The 20118-nt window shown below is 31.6% G+C and overlaps 2 long non-coding RNA genes across 2 annotated transcripts; one reads left to right on the top strand and one right to left on the bottom strand.

Annotated features, from left to right (window-relative positions):
- Window positions 1–2629: 2629 nt before the first annotated feature.
- Window positions 2630–4712, bottom strand: LOC134272779 (uncharacterized). The gene is made up of 3 exons (XR_009993286.1): window positions 4495–4712; window positions 3370–3475; window positions 2630–2684 (listed from the first exon to the last, which is right to left on the bottom strand). It is a non-coding gene; the product is annotated as an uncharacterized LOC134272779 (long non-coding RNA).
- Window positions 4713–13147: 8435 nt separating this feature from the next.
- On the top strand, window positions 13148–18423 carry LOC134272778 (uncharacterized). The gene is made up of 3 exons (XR_009993285.1): window positions 13148–13220; window positions 16033–16113; window positions 18114–18423. It is a non-coding gene; the product is annotated as an uncharacterized LOC134272778 (long non-coding RNA).
- Window positions 18424–20118: the final 1695 nt, after the last annotated feature.

The following is a 20118-nucleotide window of genomic DNA, read 5'->3' as shown; positions in this document are numbered from 1 at the left end:
TTAAAATTTAAAAAATGAAGTCAATTTCTGTCTACGTATTTACCGGTCACAAACCATCGTTAACAGAAATTCAGAATTGAAAATACATGTGACCACCTCCCCCGGAATATTCTTTTATCTGATAAACGAAAAAACTCCCCGGCCTAAATTCCTTTACTTCGCATTTATAGCAACCTACATTTTTTTTTTTTTTTAGTTTCTTATTCACGCTCCTTTTAGACCTACGTTATGTATAAAATCACCTACATTTTATATGTTTTTGTGGTCTCATACTATTGTAAAATAGTAAAAAGATTCAATAAAATTTATTGATTGAAGAAATATGCGTAAAACTAAAAATTAAATTAAATACTGAAGAAAGATAGATCTTTGTGAATTAATAATTAAAATAAATCTGTACAACGTACAAGATGTACATGTATATATCTTCTATTTTTATTTTATAAAGTGTTCTTTTAAATATTTTTTCTATCAATTTTATTCGTCATCAAATTCAATATTACGGAATTTTGTTTTTCGTGCGTCTGTAAACTTTAAATTGTTCCCAAAATAGCGAGTACATGTACAGTGTAGGTAGTTTGTTTATTGATAACACCGGTAGCCGCAGACGGGAAAAATAGGTAATTAGTGCCCATTGTTACGCTGACCACTACAATTTGCATGGAATATACAAATTTTCCCCCCTACCCCGGGGGTGAAGACATGTACACAATACAGCCAAATCACAGGTCGATCACCGATTTCTGATCAATTGAAATCAATTTAAAGGTGTTTTCCTTAAAACTTTTTACCATGCAAAATTAAAAACGATCAATTTGATCATATACTTATAGTAACATATAAAATTAAGTCTCATTTCAGTTCTTATTTCCCATTCCATAAAATTAAATTAAAAAAAAATTAATGAGATTTCAAAAATGATTACTTTATAAAAAATGTATTTTGTATTGAAATTTTAAAGACAAACTAAACACATGTACCTTTGTTCTAGGGATTCTTAACCTCAATTTTTTATCAGCTCGCCCCATTTGCCGGTTGCACATGCATACGGTGTGTATTGTACATACGTACAGTCATGTGGAGGAGTTTAATTCTTGGACATTACAAACGTATAACATTAAAATAAATGAATAAATAAATAAATTATTAATTAAAATCAGTGCTCACAGATTCAACATATTCAACCCTGTTTTCATCTCTTAGACTTTTTAAAAGGGATATATAATTTCTAATTTTCGGGGAAATTTTAAAATTTCCCAAAATGAGACCGAAAACAACATTTAACAAGATAAAAATTGTCGAGAAAAAAAAGGGCCCTTTAAAAAGAAAATGTCCAAACCTGACCAGTTGACCTAGTGAAAAAAAAAATCTGAAAGCTTAACCGAATATAACAGATACAAGATTTTCATCAATGAGGCACTTACAAAAAAGCGAGCCCATCTCCTATTCGAGGTTAGGAAACTTGTAAAGAGCAATGATCAGTTGGAAAATGCATGGACGTATGATGGAAAGATAATTGTTAAGACACTAGGGAAGAAAAAATTCACCATAGAGACCGAGGAGGGCCTCCACAAACTGCATACTTTCCTTGAGTAACAATTGATCCCCTATCTCTTGAACTGCATCAAGAGTTTGCACCACTTACCTCAAATCCCGCTAATGCTGCCTATAGGGACTAGACGTTTTACGTATGGAAAACTTTCCATCTGAATTTAATTCGACGGCCGTAAACAATTTATTTCCTTGCCGCATACTTGGTGCAAATCTGTCACCCCCACGTGCAAAAAAACTCAGGGTTTCTAGGCTTGTGACACGATTACCAGTACGCAGGGGCAGACTAATCAACGAAATACATGACCAGGCCATATATATAGCACACTGATTAGTTATTTAATCTGCATATATTCATCGATATGGTTTTCATTTTTACTGTATATACATGTATTTATGTTGTATACCTTTTTCTTATTATGTTCATTTCTTTTTCAACTTGTTTTTTTAATTCGGTTCTTACCACTTCTGGCTAGCCTGCACTTTTAGTGTTTACTTTTATTACAAAGTGAAATTGTCAATTTTACAGGACAAACACCACCAAATGTTTTCCCATAGATTCCAAAAAACTTTAGCACCTCTCACTGATACATATATTGAATTTCGGGAAAATGGTCTTTTTGTCGTGAAAGTTCGAGATATTGGAAAACAAAAAATGCCAGAAAAAATATTGTTGCCGTTTGCACTTTTACTTTCAATTTCCATTTGTTTACAACTAGGTGCGTTTGACACCAAATGAAAATCTCTAACCAAAGTGCATCCCTCCCTTCAAATTTTTACCTGTAACTCCTATATACCTCAAAGAAACCCAAGTCTTGATATGAGATTTTTATCAACTTTATTTCACTTGTCAAATACATAACAAGTCTTTTCCCATTATTGACCAATCACGCGCCAGCTAGCATTCTCCTCCGCACAACCTTGGGTGTCCAAAATGTCTGCGCCCATGTATTTGTTTATGTAGGGGTTTTTCCTATAGAGTAAAAGAAACATTTTTAAAAAGTGGTCAATTTAGTAAATTTAGAACACATATCCATTGCTTATCTCACCTCTTGAATATTGGGACTGACAGTCTTAAGCTTAAGTACACCATTGGCTGTTACATTTCACACCCCAGTCAATCAGACCCACATCTGTGAAACAGAAAAAATGTCTATAAATTGAAGCATTTCTCTATTTTTCTTTCAAACTTTTAAAATAAAATGATTAATTTCGCTTATGTTTTGCTTGTTTTTCTTATTATCTCTAATAATTTCTGAAGGTAGATCATGTTAATCATTAGGGGTCACGGTACCCGTTATTAATGAAAAATGAAGAAAATCAGCAGGTTTTTGTAAGGAAAAAGCTGGGTTATGGAAAGAGTGAAAACTAATGTAGATAGAATAATCAGTGGAAAGAAAGAGAATTATATCTAGTTCAAATGTACATAAGATTTAAAAAAATCTTTCAGCAGTGGGTTGCTGGCATCAGAGAATCAAATACATCCCCATTGAAAATTTTGTAATTTTGAAGGGGGGTGACCTACATTTTAGCCAATTTTCATCATCATTTCATGTAATTGATGTTAAATATGTATATTCTCATGTAAAAGGCAAATATATTTATTTGCATATCATTTCTTATTATTGACATAATTAATAAATTGATTAAATGCCAAGGGCAGATAAATCATATTGTCTGACTGAATACAGTGCTCAATTGTACGGAAAGTGTTTAAATAACTGCAGTTCTGAGGAAATTTATTTTCTGATAATCTATAAAAAGTTCTAAATAACTTAAATATTAAGAGATTAACTAGATTTTCTAAGAAAACCATACCTTGGAACTCTTAATGAAAGCAAAAGGATCATCCCGAGAGTGTCCATGTTTTGTTCATTGTAAGAGGGTAGGGTTCATTAATCTCTTCCTTCTTGATAATGCATTGCTAAAATACATTTTATTTTATTAAAACATACTGATAAATGCATATAGCAGCTTATATCTTAATTTTTTATTATTTACACCATCTTTTGAATTTCTTTTAAGCATTTGTGATGTAATACCTTTAAAAAAAATCATGTTAAATAGAATTTACTCAGATAATTACTTTTAAAAATATCAAAGAAATTGGAAAAAAATAACTGCAGATAAGCATGACTCTTGTTATTCAAATAAACCAAATTTAAACAAAATTCCTTCATTTTTCAGCATGATTAAAGCACAAAATTACCCCCCCCCCTTTCAGCAGAATATCAAGATTGGATATGGCGAGGAGGGATATTCAGACACCTTTTTCATAATTTTTTCAGTTATAATTTTGCACATTTATTGCATTTTGGATGTCTTTTCAGCAAGAATATATTGTACTGTAATTTAAATTAAATTTCCTACTAGTAATCTCTAAGTTTCACCAATAGTATAACTCTTATTTCAAGCCAGCACTGATTACATGACTGAAACTGGCTTTTCTGCTGGATTATGCCCCTTATGTAAAAACAAAGTACCCTAATTAGCTAACAGCAGTCAAATTTTGTTATAAATTATTCAATCACCTATTGATTAACACAAGTTAAAGAGGATTATTCAATCTGTTCCAATGTCTACACTCATAAAATACATGGATTTAAATGAATTTCTCAAACTGCGAGGGGGATATTCATATGTTTTGTGTATTGATGATGCCCATAATATTGATATTGTATTATTTACAATATTCACAGTAAATTTCGGTATAAATATTTATTTAAAATTATTTACATGTTCATTTATTGAAAATATGAGAGCTAGGGCACAAATTTTGGCATTTTTTCACTATGTGCAGTCCCATTGTGAGCCCCAATTTACCCAGACCCTCTAATTTTTAAACAAATAGTCAAAACTAACTAAAATATAATCCCAATGCCGAAAAAATAGGAACTGATTGATTTTTTTGGCTGTAATCAATTTTTATCCATGAAATCCTACCTTTTCTATAGGACAAACACCACCAAATGTTTTCCCATAGACTTCCATACAAACTTTAGCACCTCTCACTGATACATATATTGAATTTCGGGAAAATGGTCTTTTTGTCGTGAAAGTTCGAGATATTGGAAAACAAAAAATGCCAGAAAAAATATACCGTGCCGTTGCACTTTTACTTTCAATTTCCATTTGTTTACAACTAGGTGCGTTGACACCAAATGAAAATCTCTAACCAAAGTGCATCCCTCCCTTCAAATTTTTACCTGTAACTCCTATATACCTCAAAGAAACCCAAGTCTTGATATGAGATTTTTATCAACTTTATTTCACTTGTCAAATACATAACAAGTCTTTTCCCATTATTGACCAATCACGCGCCAGCTAGCATTTCTCCTCCGCACAACCTTGGGTGTCCAAAATGTCTGCGCCCATGTATTTGTTTATGTAGGGGTTTTTCCTACAATGGTTGTGGCATTTTCTGATCATACCAACTTGATTTTTGATACAAATGACTAAGAATGACACAAATTATTTCCCACAACCATGTGCAAAACGATGTGTAAGGGATAGAATTTTTCAAGGTATGTCCTTATATTATTACTTGGTAATCTATTATTTACTCATTATAGAAGGCACTGGAATCAATCCAGGTCCTACATTGAACTCCAATATAAAAATTATACATAATAATGTGTGTAGCATTCTCCCTAAAATTGACATTATATATAATGAACTATGTGATTATGATATTGTTGCTATTACTGAAAGTCATTTAGACCAATCTATAACTGACAATGATATTGAACTTGAAGGATTTCAGGCACCCGTTAGACTTGATCGTAACAGGTATGGAGGTGGTGTTATGATCTATGTTAAAAGTAACCTCAGTTTCAAGAAACATGAAGATATCCTTACTTCAAATATTGAAATTATATGGATTGAGATTGAAAATGGTAATCACAAATTCTTAGTTGGTGTAATATATAGACCACCTAGTGCAAAAGCAGACTTTGTAAATCCAACTTGCACTATCTATTGAAAGTGCTTTGAATACTGAATTACCAATATTTCTATTGGGCTACTTCAATTTTGATATGAAAGCTAATGGTAATATTGCATTTAAAAACATGTTGCAAAATTTTTCTTTATCAAATGTTGTTACAAAACCAACAAATTTTTCAAGATCAAAAGGTACATGTATTGATCTTATTATTACCAATGCTGTTGAAAAAATAGAAACTGTAAATATCTTAACACCTTTTTGTAGCACTCATAGTCCAGTTGGTGTTGATCTACATTTTAAAACATTCAAGCAACACTCATATAAAAGATACATAAGAAATTATACAAAAGCTAACTACTCACAACTATGCACAGATTTGTCAAATGTTGATTGGGATAGAGAGATATTTAATACACACAATATCAATGACATATATGATAACTTTATGAAGATATATAACCATTATGTTGACAAAAATATACCTAAAACACAGAATCCCAACTACCCCCTCAAGGGCCAGGTCCACCATATTCAATAAACACAATTCATATTACACCCCAAGAAGTGGAGGATCAATTACATAATATCAACCCATCTAAGCCCCCAGGACCAGATGATATTTCTCCACATATACTGAAAAATATAATTCCGTCTATCACTGCACCCCTAGCAAAATTGTTTAATGCATCATTAACCAGCAAACAGCTTCCCCATATATGGAAACTATCAAATATTACACCAGTTTATAAAAATAAAGGTAGTCCCGAAGAACCAGGAAACTACAGACCTATTGCTTTAACTAGTATTCTCTGTAAGATTATGGAAAAAATTATTTTCAAACATCTCCACAACTATATGATGGATCAAAATCTTTTATCCAAGAATCAGTCTGGATTCCAACCTGGGGACTCCACCGTAAATCAGCTTCTAGAAATATACAATACTATTATAAGCAATTTAGACCAAGGCAAAGATGTAAGATTTGTTTTCTGTGACATATCAAAAGCATTTATTAAGGTCTGGCATAAGGGGTTATTATTTAAGCTTAAGCAGAATGGTGTTGTCGGAAATATATTGGATTGGATTGAAAACTATCTTACTGATCGTGAACAAAAAGTTTTATTAGAAGGGTACTCCTCAGTTAGAGAAAGTATAAATGCAGGCGTCCCACAAGGTTCGGTATTAGGACCATTCCTCTTTTTGATATATGTTAATGACATAACTGAAGATTTAGAAAATCAAATTAGGTTATTTGCAGATGATACATCTTTGTTTGTAATTGTAGACTCTGATACACAAGCCCCTGCCGTCTCTTTAATTAATGACTTGGAAAAAATTAAACAATGGTCCAGACAATGGATGGTAGACTTTAACCCTAGCAAAACTGTAAATGTTAATTTTACCCGGTCAAATAAAGCTCATCCACAAATCTCATTTGGTTATGTAAATAGTTACATAGAACAACAGCAAAGTCACTGCCACCTTGGACTTATACTACAATCCAATGGTGGTTGGTCAGAACATATATCCAAAATATATGATAAAGCATGTCAACGTTTAAATGTTCTTCGCACCCTTAAATACAAATTAAACAGAGATTCCCTTATTAGTATTTATATTGCTTTTATAAGGCCTATTTTAGAATATGGAAATGTAGTATGGGATAATTGCACACAGGAACAGAGTAATCTATTAGAGAGTGTGCAAATAGAGGCTGGGCGTATAATTACTGGGTTAAGGCGCAATTCTTCGAAACAAAAATTGTATCATGAATTAGGATGGCAAACGCTTAGTGAAAGAAGAACTAAACATAAGCTTACACTTATGTACAAAATACTTAATGATTATACACCTGAATATTTGCAAGAAATGGTCAATCAATGCCTACCTGTTTCACATAATTACGCATTACGCAAGAATTCGTATCACTTACCAATCACTACAACAGTTGCATAAAACAGTGCGACATTTAACTCCGGACACGACATTTATCCGGACTTTCGCCAACCACTTTTCCAAAGATACATAGAAAAAGATTATGTCATCCGGTGGGATTTTTTTAATCGCACAACATGGACTAACCTTTACACCTGAATATCTTCCAGTTTAAAAGATATTACACCTGAAATCAAGAAATCCCATGGGATTATGGTGGGATTTTCTCTCCTAACCAATATCCCACCATTATTCTGTTGTAGAAAAATGAGTTCTGTGGGATTTTTTCTCCTATAGAATCAAAATTCCCATTTTAAACCTTACATGGGATATTTTATCCCATAAGTTGTGAAATGGGACAAGAAGTTCCATAATTGTCACAAATAGGATTAAAAGTTCTCTATAATAATGTTTTATAGAATATATTTTCCTACAGGAGAATGGAAATTGTTTTTATCTCCTTAATTTTTCCCTTTGAAAATTTCAGTCCTAACTCTTTCCGTTTATCATTTTACATTTAGAAAGTACATGCTATTGCAAGCAAAATAATACCAAATTGTCAAAATTTCATTGAGAAATAAAAGGGTTATGCTCATTCAAGAGAACACACCAGTCCGATTGACAGAGTATAACATAGTGATGGATTCTCCCTATGAAAATTTTAGTCCTCTTTCAATTTATCATTTTACATTAAGAAAATACATGCTATATTGCAAGCAAAATAATACCAAATTGGCAAAATTTCATTGAGAAATAAAAAAGTTATGCTCATTTAAGAGAACACACCAAACTTAAGTATGATTATTGGAGTAATATGACAAGATGATGGATTCTCCCTATGAAAATTTCAGTCCTCTTTCAATTTATCAATTTACATTTAAAAAGTACATGCAATTGCGAGCAAAATAATACCAAACTGGCAAAATTTCATAGAGAAATAAAAAAAGTTATGCTCATTCAAGAGAACACACCAGTCTGATTGACAGAGTATCACATGATGATGGATTCTCTCTATGAAAATTTCAGTACTCTTTCAATTTATCGTTTTACATGTAGAAAATACATGCCATTGCAAGCAAAATAATATCAAATTGGCAAAATTTCATTGAGAAATAAAAAAGTTATGCTCATTCAAGAGAACACACCAGACTTAAGTACAATTATCGGAGTAATATGACATGATGATGGATTCTCCCTATGAAAATTTCAGTCCTTTTACAATTTATCATTTTACATTTAAAAAGTACATGCTATTGCGAGCAAAATAATACCAAACTGGCAAAATTTCATTGAGGAATAAAAAAGTTATGCTCATTCAAGAGAACACACCAGTCTGATTGACAGAGTATAACATGATGATGGATTCTCCCTATGAAAATTTCAGTCCTCTTTCAATTTATCAATTTACATTTAAAAAGTACATGCAATTGCAAGCAAAATAATACCAAACTGGCAAAATTTCATAGAGAAATAAAAAAGTTATGCTCATTCAAGAGAACACACCAGTCCGATTGACAGAGTATAACATTATGATGGATTCTCCTTATGAAAATTTCAGTCCTCTTTCAATTTATCATTTTACATTAAGAAAATACATGCTATATTGCAAGCAAAATAATACCAAATTGGCAAAATTTCATTGAGAAATAAAAAAGTTATGCTCATTTAAGAGAACACACCAAACTTAAGTATGATTATTGGAGTAATATGACAAGATGATGGATTCTCCCTATGAAAATTTCAGTCCTCTTTCAATTTATCAATTTACATTTAAAAAGTACATGCAATTGCGAGCAAAATAATACCAAACTGGCAAAATTACATAGAGAAATAAAAAAAGTTATGCTCATTCAAGAGAACACACCAGTCCGATTGACAGAGTATCACATGATGATGGATTCTCCCTATGAAAATTTCAGTACTCTTTCAATTTATCGTTTTACATGTAGAAAATACATGCCATTGCAAGCAAAATAATATCAAATTGGCAAAATTTCATTGAGAAATAAAAAAGTTATGCTCATTCAAGAGAACACACCAGACTTAAGTACAATTATCGGAGTAATATGACATGATGATGGATTCTCCCTATGAAAATTTCAGTCCTTTTGCAATTTATCATTTTACATTTAAAAAGTACATGCTATTGCGAGCAAAATAATACCAAACTGGCAAAATTTCATTGAGGAATAAAAAAGTTATGCTCATTCAAGAGAACACACCAGTCCGATTGACAGAGTATAACATGATGATAGATTCTCCCTATGAAAATTTCAGTCCTCTTTCAATTTATCAATTTACATTTAAAAAGTACATGCCATTGCGAGCAAAATAATACCAAACTGGCAAAATTTCATTGAGAAATAAAAAATTAATGCTCATTCAAGAGAACACACCAGACATAAGTATGATTATTGAAGTAATATGACATGATGATGGATTCTCCCTATGAAAATTTCAGTACTCTTTCAATTTATCATTTTTCATTTAAAAAGTACATGCCATTGCAAGCAAAATAATACCAAACTGGCAAAATTTCATTGAGGAATAAAAAACTTATGCTCATTCAAGAGAACACACCAGTACGATTGACAGAGTAATTAACATGATGATGGATTCTCCCTATGAAAATTTCAGCCCTCTTTCAATTTATCATTTTTCATTTAAAAAGTACATGCCATTGCAAGCAAAATAATACCAAACTGGCAAAATTTCATTGAGAAATAAAAAAGTTATGCTCATTCAAGAGAACACACCAGTCCGATTGACACAGTACTACATGATGATGTATTCTCCCTATGAAAATTTTAGTCCTCTTACAATTCATCATTTTACATTTAGAAAATACATGCTATTGCAAGCAAAATAATACCAAATTGGCAAAATTTCATTGAGAAATAAAAAAGTTATGCTCATTTAAGAGAACACACCAAACTTAAGTATGATTATTGGAGTAATATGACAAGATGATGGATTCTCCCTATGAAAATTTCAGTCCTCTTACAATTTATCATTTTACAGTTAGAAAGTACATGCTATTGTAAGCAAAATAATACCAAACTGGCAAAATTTCATAGAGAAATAAAATAGTTATGCTCATTCAAGAGAACACACCAGTCCGATTGACAGAGTAATTAACATGATGATGGATTCTCCCTATGAAAATTTCAGCCCTCTTTCAATTTATCAATTTACATTTAAAAAGAACATGCAATTGCGAGCAAGATAATACCAAACTGGCAAAATTTCATTGAGAAATAAAAAGTTATGCTCATTCAAGAGAACACACCAGTCCGATTGACACAGTATTACATGATGATGGATTCTCCCTATGAAAATTTTAGTCCTCTTACAATTTATCATTTTACATTTAGAAAGTACATGCTATTGCAAGCAAAATAATACAAAACTGGCAAAATTTCATAGAGAAATAAAAAAGTTATGCTCATTCAAGAGAACACACCAGTCCGATTGACAGAGTAATTAACATGATGATGTATTCTCCTTATGAAAATTTCAGTCCTCTTACAATTTATCATTTTACATTTAGAAAATACATGCTACTGCTCTTATTCTGTATTTTGTGTTGATGTGCAGTGCTAAGTTTGAACTATCTGGTAAGATTTCAATACATATTTATAAATAAAAAAAAAACTGAGATGCTTGATATTAAACAACAGTGCAATTAAGTATCCCTTTTTTAGTTTATTTCACAAGTTCTGCATCTATCTGAAATGTACTGTTTGTACACTTTGAATACAAGATTATTGGTAGGAAAGTTAAGTAGATGTGTATACTTTTTACACGGTATATCTTTAACGTTCAGTTTCCTTATTTTTTTCATTCCATTTACTTCTTCAATTTGCTCTAACACCCACAAACGATTTATATGTGAGATTGTGATCTCTAGGATAACATTAAAACATGTTCACTGATGATGTATAACTTAAGAAATACATTATTTTCTTTATATACCAACAGTTCTGAGGAGACCTCTTTGATTATTTACTATAATTTAAATCAATGATCTATAAATTGTCATTTTTCTCTATAAAACTTTCAAAAAAAATCTTTTTCGTCCAAAGTTTCTTAAATTAAAAGTTACATTGGCTATTATTGTTTAGATGAAAAAATAAATCAGGTAAACATAAAGACCATAAGTATTTTAGATCTATAACTTACGTACTAGAAAGGGACATAACTCTGTAGAGAGTGTCGTGTTATGATTAGTGTCCCAGATCGGACATATATATTCTTTTAGCTAAAGTTCAAGCTATAAAATTTTATAAATGATACATTTTAATATTATCGATAAAAACAAAAATAGGACATATTCATAAACGCGTCACAAGACCCCACTTCGAGATATTGACTCTGTTGACTTCTAAACGCTTTAGCTTTGGACGGGACTATATTTTTGGACGGGGGTGTCGATCCTAAGTTAAGCTCAATGTGATTTTTTAAAATTTTTTTATATTTGTCATCTGAGTTTGATTTCAAAGAAAAATTATCAACTTCTGTAGTATTTATATATACCTGTTTTTCTTAATCTTGCAGTAAATACCTGAATACTAATAAAGCAACTTAAGTCTGCTATTAACCCCTCCCCCTCCTCTTGCTTACTTCCAAGAAATCACAATCTTCACCCCAGATCTCGATAAGGTATAATACATGTATGTATATACCTAGAGGCAATTAGAGTCTTTTGTTTTCCCCAGGTAGCAAAACTGTCACAATTTGCTTGGAACTAACAAAACATACACAGGGGATATTAACACTCAGAGAGTCAAATTAACAACTGAATCTCATGAAAAACAAACTCCATGCTTTACTAAACCTCCGGATTGATTAAGTCATAATTTTTTTTTTTCATTTTCAATTTAAAAATTAAATCCAACATTTTACACCATTCATAATTGAAAGCAAACAATAAATATAAAATTGTATATATTTTCCCCCTTAAGGACAGATAATACAAACTTTTGTCAAAAAAATTCAAAAATATAAACTTGAATCATGTTTATGAAAGTAAAATGAATACTCGTATAATAGCTTTTAATTTTTCATTCTACGTTTCACAAAAATGGGATTTGAAGAGACAAAATTTTATAGGTTACTAGCTATTGATTATCACATGAAGGATATCTGGTGAATGATACAATTTTGAACATCATACATGTAGTTCTAAGGTTAACAATATATCAAAATGCCGTGAAGAAAAAGAAGGGGCTTTATTGAGGCTATGTACTGCTGACTGGACTTTCAAACGCTGACCATGCAAATAAAGTTTTCTTGACATTTCAAGGGAAACATTTTATTTTAGAAATACACAGAGACTCCCCCCCCCCTCCTTCTTATCATGTTCTCAGTGATCATGATCGATGTCCCATTTATGTTAAAATGTTAATATTTTTGGTATTGGACATTTTAATTCCATTATTTAAATTTTTGTTGTTGTAAATACTACCATGGGTATTACCCATGGTAGTATTTACAACAACAAAAATCTGAAAAAATAGGCCTGATAATTTTTTATTTCATTTTTTTTTGGCTCGTGAACTGTGCATTGTTTAAATTAAAAAAATAAGATAAACCAATAAATAAAAAAGAAGCCGCAATATTATATCTATGGATTCACTTCTTAAAAATTCTGTGCAGAAGGATGCATTTTTAATCATATCCCTAGAATTACCCAATGCCAACCAAGGATAATAAAAAAAACGGCGACAAGAGATTATGAGGATATTCGAATTTCCCCATGATGTTGACAAAGACCTGCTCTATTTTTGTAAGTAGATTTAGAATTATTGAATTTGTTATTTATTTCATTAAAAACATGTTACTACATGGATAATAGATTTTTTTTAGTCTAAACACAGGCACCTGAATTTTTATTAATAAGTCGCTAAATAAGCCAAATATCGAAAAAATTCTACCCCCTCTATATATAGATAGAGGGGGTAGAATTTTTCGATATTTGGCTTATTTAGCGACTTATTGATAAAAATTCAGGTGCCTGTGGTCTAAAGATCTAGTATAAGATCATCCCGTTTCCTCTGATTTTATAAACAGACTTACAGTGTCTTCAGATGTTATGAATTTCTGTCACTGTAAACGTGGTAAAGTGTTTGCAAAGCTAGCAGTCTAGTCGATGGGGATATTCAGTAGTACATTATACAAGTTAACAAAGTAAATAATCGTCAGAAAATTATACACATCCGAATATTATTCTTTCGTTCGAATTTCCTCAATGACAATTAACGTTGTAGTACTCGTTCGTTCGAATATTCTCAATGACTTGAATGTGTACACTAGCTGATGATTGTACTTAGAAATATATTGTCATGTCTAACTTTGTCTGTAATTTGTAAGTTACAGTTTATAAGTATCTTGATCATTGTTGATTACAGTCATCAGCATTACTGATTAGAAAATTAAATTATTATCTTCTCTCAGACATGGTTAAATGTATCCCACTACTGTAGTGTACTAGGGATTAACAAACATTGCGTGTTTTGCAAGTACTATTTCTTTTTCTCTCTTTCTTCTTTTTTTTTTTTTTTTTTTTTTTTTTGCTGTCAAGATAATTTTTGAGATATAATATGGGGATCAGTGTTTAATGATTATTACATGTCATGATGGAGATAACTAATCACCCCAAAAACTCCTACTTATATTGTTTGGAAGTATCCAAATATCAAATTACTTAATCTCTGTTAGAAAATTTGTTGATCCTCTGAAGTTTACATAAGACATGTACCCACAAGATTACTGATATAATCAATTATTAAAATGTTGTTTTTTTTTAATCTCTGAAAAACAGTCTTAAAACTTTGAGTGAAAATCAATCTTTAAACTGCTAAACTCATTTTTATACCATGATTACATACTTAGGAATATCATTATTAAGTTATCCTCATGTACTTTTGAGGGGAAAATTATACATCTGTGTGCATGTTGATCCTTATGTGTAAGTAAATAAAAGACACAAATGCTAAGACTTTTTTATTTTACATATTTATTTGTAAAAATATTTTTTAGTACTTTGAAATGAAATAAAAAACATTCTAGCTTTATTACTAATAATATGATTTTTTATTAGAATTGATAGGGAATTGGATGTTTAAGAAATAAAGTTCACTTTTTCGTGAATGTTGCAGTATAACCTGCATTGTTAATGTAGCATAGATTTAAATTACACAAGGACTCCCATGCCAATTTCAATAGTCATCGCCCACTGACTTCAAACACAAAGGTAGCCGCACAAGAATTACATGCATATTTGGCCTCCTAAGCGTCAGACACAGAGATGGGTGCACATGAGATTTTCATGAATTTTAGGCCTTCTTAGCTCCTGACCTATCGACCTGCCTAATTTACATTCCCGTAGAATTATCAAGAAATCAACTCTCCTAACTTTCAAAGAGTTACCACAGAGAAAAATAAAGTGCCCCGCCACAGCATGATATGTCCGTCAAATATTGTTCAATAATTATAAATTGGTTAGAGTGAAAGAAAATCAGGTAACCTTGATTAACAGATTGACACAGATTTCAATGGTCTAATTTCCATTTCTTATCATGTCTATTGTACATACATCTCTAAGAGACTTACAGTGTAGGGATTAATTATAACTAATAATACGTACATTATATAATGCTAAACTGGCTGTGTTAGAGCTTAACAAATATCTATCAGCAGCTTTAAATTGTTTATTGCATATTTTGTGAAATAATGGAAATGCTACAGTCTAATAAAAAAATAAAGAAATAAATCATTCTTTAGACTATAAAATTCGAAGTGAGACATGACTGCAATTTGTTGCAAATATATAAAAATAGAAATGTAAATTTTTTTTCAATGAACACATGTATAATTAGCTTTAATTATATTATACAATACTAATTTAGTTTTAATCATTCACTAAAACATTAATTTCTTTTAATTACATTAAATCAATTGAAAGATATTTATCTGGAATCATAATAGCCATCAAGAACTCTTAATTAATTCACAAGCAACTATGAGGTCACAGTGACCTTGAAATAGGCCGGACAGGATTTTTCCATATTTGGCCATATAGCATCTTTATTAAAGGTCAGAGCAACCTACTTTTTGTGCGCGTTACACCGTCTACCCAAGAAGTATTAGTTGACAATCCTAGGCCTAATAGTATTCAATTTATGAGCCGGACACGAATGGACAGATGGACGGACGAACATGAAGCCTATATACATGTATAACATAATACGTCCCGTCTTAAAACAGACATGGAAATATGGCATCATCTGACATCATGAAAATTCTCAAGGGCATAAAACTACTATAGTACAGATACTTGTAAATGTATGCAGAACATGCACAAAGTTTCATTTATGGTATATTTAGAGATGAAAATAATTAATATTTTTATACTTCGTCCTCTTTAGGGTGAATTTTAGTGTCAGTCATTTTGGCTGGATTGAGAAATTTGAGTGATTGATAGTTTGATACTCAACATGTTCAATTCATTTTCTAAATTTGGTGAAAATTTAATCCATGCTTTGTTATTATACATGTAATTGATATTGTATGATTTATTCTATTTTTTCCTTTAACAGAAAATGAAGGTATATATACTGACATATAGTGTACATGTACCTTGAAGATTTGTCCCCCATGTAAATACAAGAAATGCAAAGGTAATTCTTTGTGAGAATAGAAAGAATTAAGGAATACATATGTAATAAAATTTTTCAAACCATACAACAAAAACTACTTTGAATAATTAATACGCAACCAACCATTTACATTTGAATTCTGCAGTTTTATTTCTTTAATATTGAAAAAAATCAAATTTGATAATTTTTAAGGCTCAAGTGAGCTTTTCTGATCACATTTTGTCAACTTTTCACATTTTCGACTTCTTCTTAAGAACCAATGGGCCAATTTTAACCAAACTTGGTACAAAGCATCCTTGGGTGAAGGGAAATTTAAATTGTTAAAATGAAGGGCCAGGTCCTCTCACAAGGGGAGATAATTAAGAAAGACAAAAATAGGGTGGGGTCATTAAAAAATCTTCTCAAGAACCACTGGGCCAGAAAACCTGACACTTATGTGGAAGCATCCTGGGGTAGTGTAGATTCTAAATTGTTCAAATTATGATCCCTGGTGGTTGTCGGGGTCACAATAGGGAATCAAAGTTTTACATAGAAATATATAGGAAAAGTCTTTAAAAATCTTCTTCAAGAGAACCACTGGGCCAGAAAAGCTGAAACTTATGTGGAAGCATCATGGGGTAGTGGGGTAGTGTAGATTCTAAATTGTTCAAATCATGACCCCTAGGGGTCGGGCAGGGCCACAATAGGGAATCAAAGTTTTACATAGAAATATATAGGAAAAGTCTTTAAAAATCTTCTTCAAGAGAACCACTGGGCCAGAAAAGCTGAAACTTATGTGGAAGCATCCTGGGGTAGTGTAGATTCTAAATTATTCAAAATCATGACCCCTGGGAGTTGGGCGGGGCTACAATAGGGAATTTAAATTTTGTCCAAATTAAGACCCATGGTTAAGAATTGCATGGTCAAAGCTTCTCAGGTGAGCGATGTGGCCCATGGGCCTCTTGTTTTAGCTCTACTGGTCAGAGACCAGAAGAGCTTATGCGATAGGAAGGTGTCCCTTGTCCGTTCGTCTAGCTCAGTGATTGGGAAGGCCAGAATGGTCAATGGGACTATGGCGCAACTGTCAACATTTTTGATGGGCCATTTCAAAAATGAATGGGCCATCAATATAATCTGAAGGGCCATTTTAAGAAATAACAAAGTGACAAACAAATATGAAATACGAGAGAAAACACGTTTTTAATTAACCGAATCCAACTTTTAACACATGAAATGGAGCAAATTTAAAGGCATTTGCTTAGAATATAACTGAACCGTATTTTGTGTTAAAATTACAACAGTTTTGGAAGGGGAACAGCCCTACCATAAAAATGAATGAAATGTTGTACCTCATGTAAGTGCTCCGTTTAACCGGAAGTACTTTTTGACAGGTTTCAACCAATGAGATTTGTAATATTAAATTGACTGCATTTAAAAGGAAAGTAAAACAAGAGAGGAAGTCGTATGCAAAATATTTCCAAATAACATCGCTAAAAATTGAATGCGCACCTTGGCGCCATGATTGATTGATTTAATGCGCCATTTTTCACTTCAATGCGACTATGGCGCATGGCGCAAGCCCTTCCCAATCACTGCTAGCTGTCCATCCGTTGTCTGTCCGTGGCGTCTAGTTGTCTGTCTGTCTAGCTGTCCATTTGTCTGTAATTTTTCAAAACACTACTCATCTGTTTTATTTTGATTTCAGTATAACTAGGCACACAAGTAGACTGCACTAAGGTACATAGTGCATCAGATTTTTTTTAAATTTCAATGAATGTTGCTGCCATGGTTACTAAAATAGAAATTTCTGTGAAAATCATCCAAAATGCTCCTCTTCCTACAGTTTTAGACTGATATTAATTCAACTTGGCACACAAGTAGACTACACTTAGATACATAATTCTATTTAATGCTGTCTGTTGCAAAGTTTCAAATCCAAGTGCTTCTTTTTCTTTGTTATGCATACAGACCAGTAGAGCTACAGTCTCATCAGAGACTTCTTTATTATCCTTTTCATCACACAGCAACTTTTTTTTTTGCAGTATACACAGATATATACATACACATGAAAGGAGACATCATCTCATGATCTGTGGATCCATTGAAAACTTTAAGGACAAAACTGTTGATAATTCATTCATGTAAAGAGTGTTGACTTGAATATTGAATATCTAATGAATGGAACTAAGTTAGAGAATTAATTTAATGAGTATTATATTGTATATTACTCTTTTTATTCATCTGTCAAATTTCTTAATTAAAAATTAAACTTAAAGGCTTAAATAAGGATTTTTTTCATTATTTTAATTAGAACAAGTTCTTTAATTTATTTTTCTCTTACATAATTGATAAACAGGCATTTAAAGTCATGCGCAATGTAGTTTGCACTTTATTTGGTTCTTCCCTGGAGTTGAAGAGTTCCACTAAAGGAAGGACCTGTGTGCAATATTTTTATTGTCTATATATGGATTTGTAAATCTCCTCTAAAACAGTTTTGATGGAAAAAAAATCTGGAATTTATGTTTTGTAATTTTTGTACATTTTTCTTTGAATAATGCAAAAATTTTCAAACTTTAATATCTTTTCAAAATCCTTGGAAATGCATGCTGATTTTTTGTCTAAAAATATGTAATATGGTACATGTTTTATAAGTTTAAATATAGAATTTCTTGAAAAATTATCAGTAGGTAAGGTACCTTGCATATTTCCTTAAATGTAAAATGAAGGGATGTGTACCTTTATTAAATGAACTAGGGAACTCATGAAGTGTGCATATTTATTTAATAGTGTTTTATTTTGCATGCACTAGTATGCCTAAAGGCAGAGATTTTTTACCGGGTGGTAAATTCCAGGTGAGGGAGGGGCTTATTTTGTACAGGTGTGAATGCCTTGGGGACTACCACTCTACCTGTGGCCATCTGTCTCCTAATTCCTATACACAGGAAGTGGTTTAATACACAGTGAAATACCCAGATGTCAAACTTTACCTGTGGGTAGGGTTTTGAGACAATTTTGAATTAAAAGAAGTAATACAAACTTTCTCTATAATCTATATTGATTTATTTATGAATGTTTGAAAACACCCCTACCCATTTAAAACAATTATGATGATATCATACTATAAACTCAAATATTACAACAAAAGATTATTTTAGATGCTAAAGTATGTGTTAATAAAAAAAATAAATACTCCAGTAACAAGTCTAACGACCAAATAAGACTTAATGTTTCATTCACCCCCAGGATTCCATGAATTGAATGAAAAGAAAGCCTTGTTAATTAACTATATTTCATTAAAAAGAAAAATGTAGTCAGGGTTTGAAACATGGTGCTCAAGCCGGAGGTGCACTATGTGTCAAACCCTGACTACTATAATACATGTAGGCATATATAGTACATGCAAAATACTACACTATAATGTTATTATTATGCATCCTTATTATAATGTCACCTTATGCAACGTACGTCATAATCTTTTTTTTTTAATTTTGAACTTTCCATGCTTTAGGTATAATGTACAGATAGATTTAGAGAATAGTATTTGGCTGAAGGGGGGGGGATTGCAAGAAACTATTTTAAAAGAATTATTTTGAATGTTAATTTTTCATCTGAAGTGTTAAGTACTGCAGAACTGTAGCTCTCCGAAATAATATATATTGACAGACGGGAGAGCTACATGTGCAGTGCCACCCATAGTCGAGCACTATTTCGGCATAGTATGTTTATGCTACAGTGTATTTAAATCCTGAAGAACACAATGCAAGAATAGTAGGGTATAAGGGTTATGTCACAGAGACAAACTGACAGGAAGCATAATAATTGACAATATGCATTTATGACAAGAAAATTGAATTCCTGAAAGAAGTTGAATAAATTTACATTTGTAAGCCACTGAATCTAGTTAAAATTAGATGTTAGATCTGCTCACATAGTCACTACAATCAGTTTAGCGAGTATGCGTGCGGGTCTAACATCTTATTTAAATTACACGTAGATTGCTGAAGTAAAAGTTTAATACCCAATATCATTCTGCTATATTTGCATCCG

This window comes from Saccostrea cucullata, unplaced genomic scaffold (genome assembly GCF_032062105.1).
Source record: "Saccostrea cucullata isolate Sc308-1 unplaced genomic scaffold, CSIRO_AGI_Scuc_v1 ctg10505, whole genome shotgun sequence".
Lineage (NCBI taxonomy): Eukaryota > Metazoa > Mollusca > Bivalvia > Ostreida > Ostreidae > Saccostrea > Saccostrea cuccullata.
Note: the sequence above shows the minus strand (reverse complement) of the source record. Positions and strands in the feature narration are given on the sequence as shown.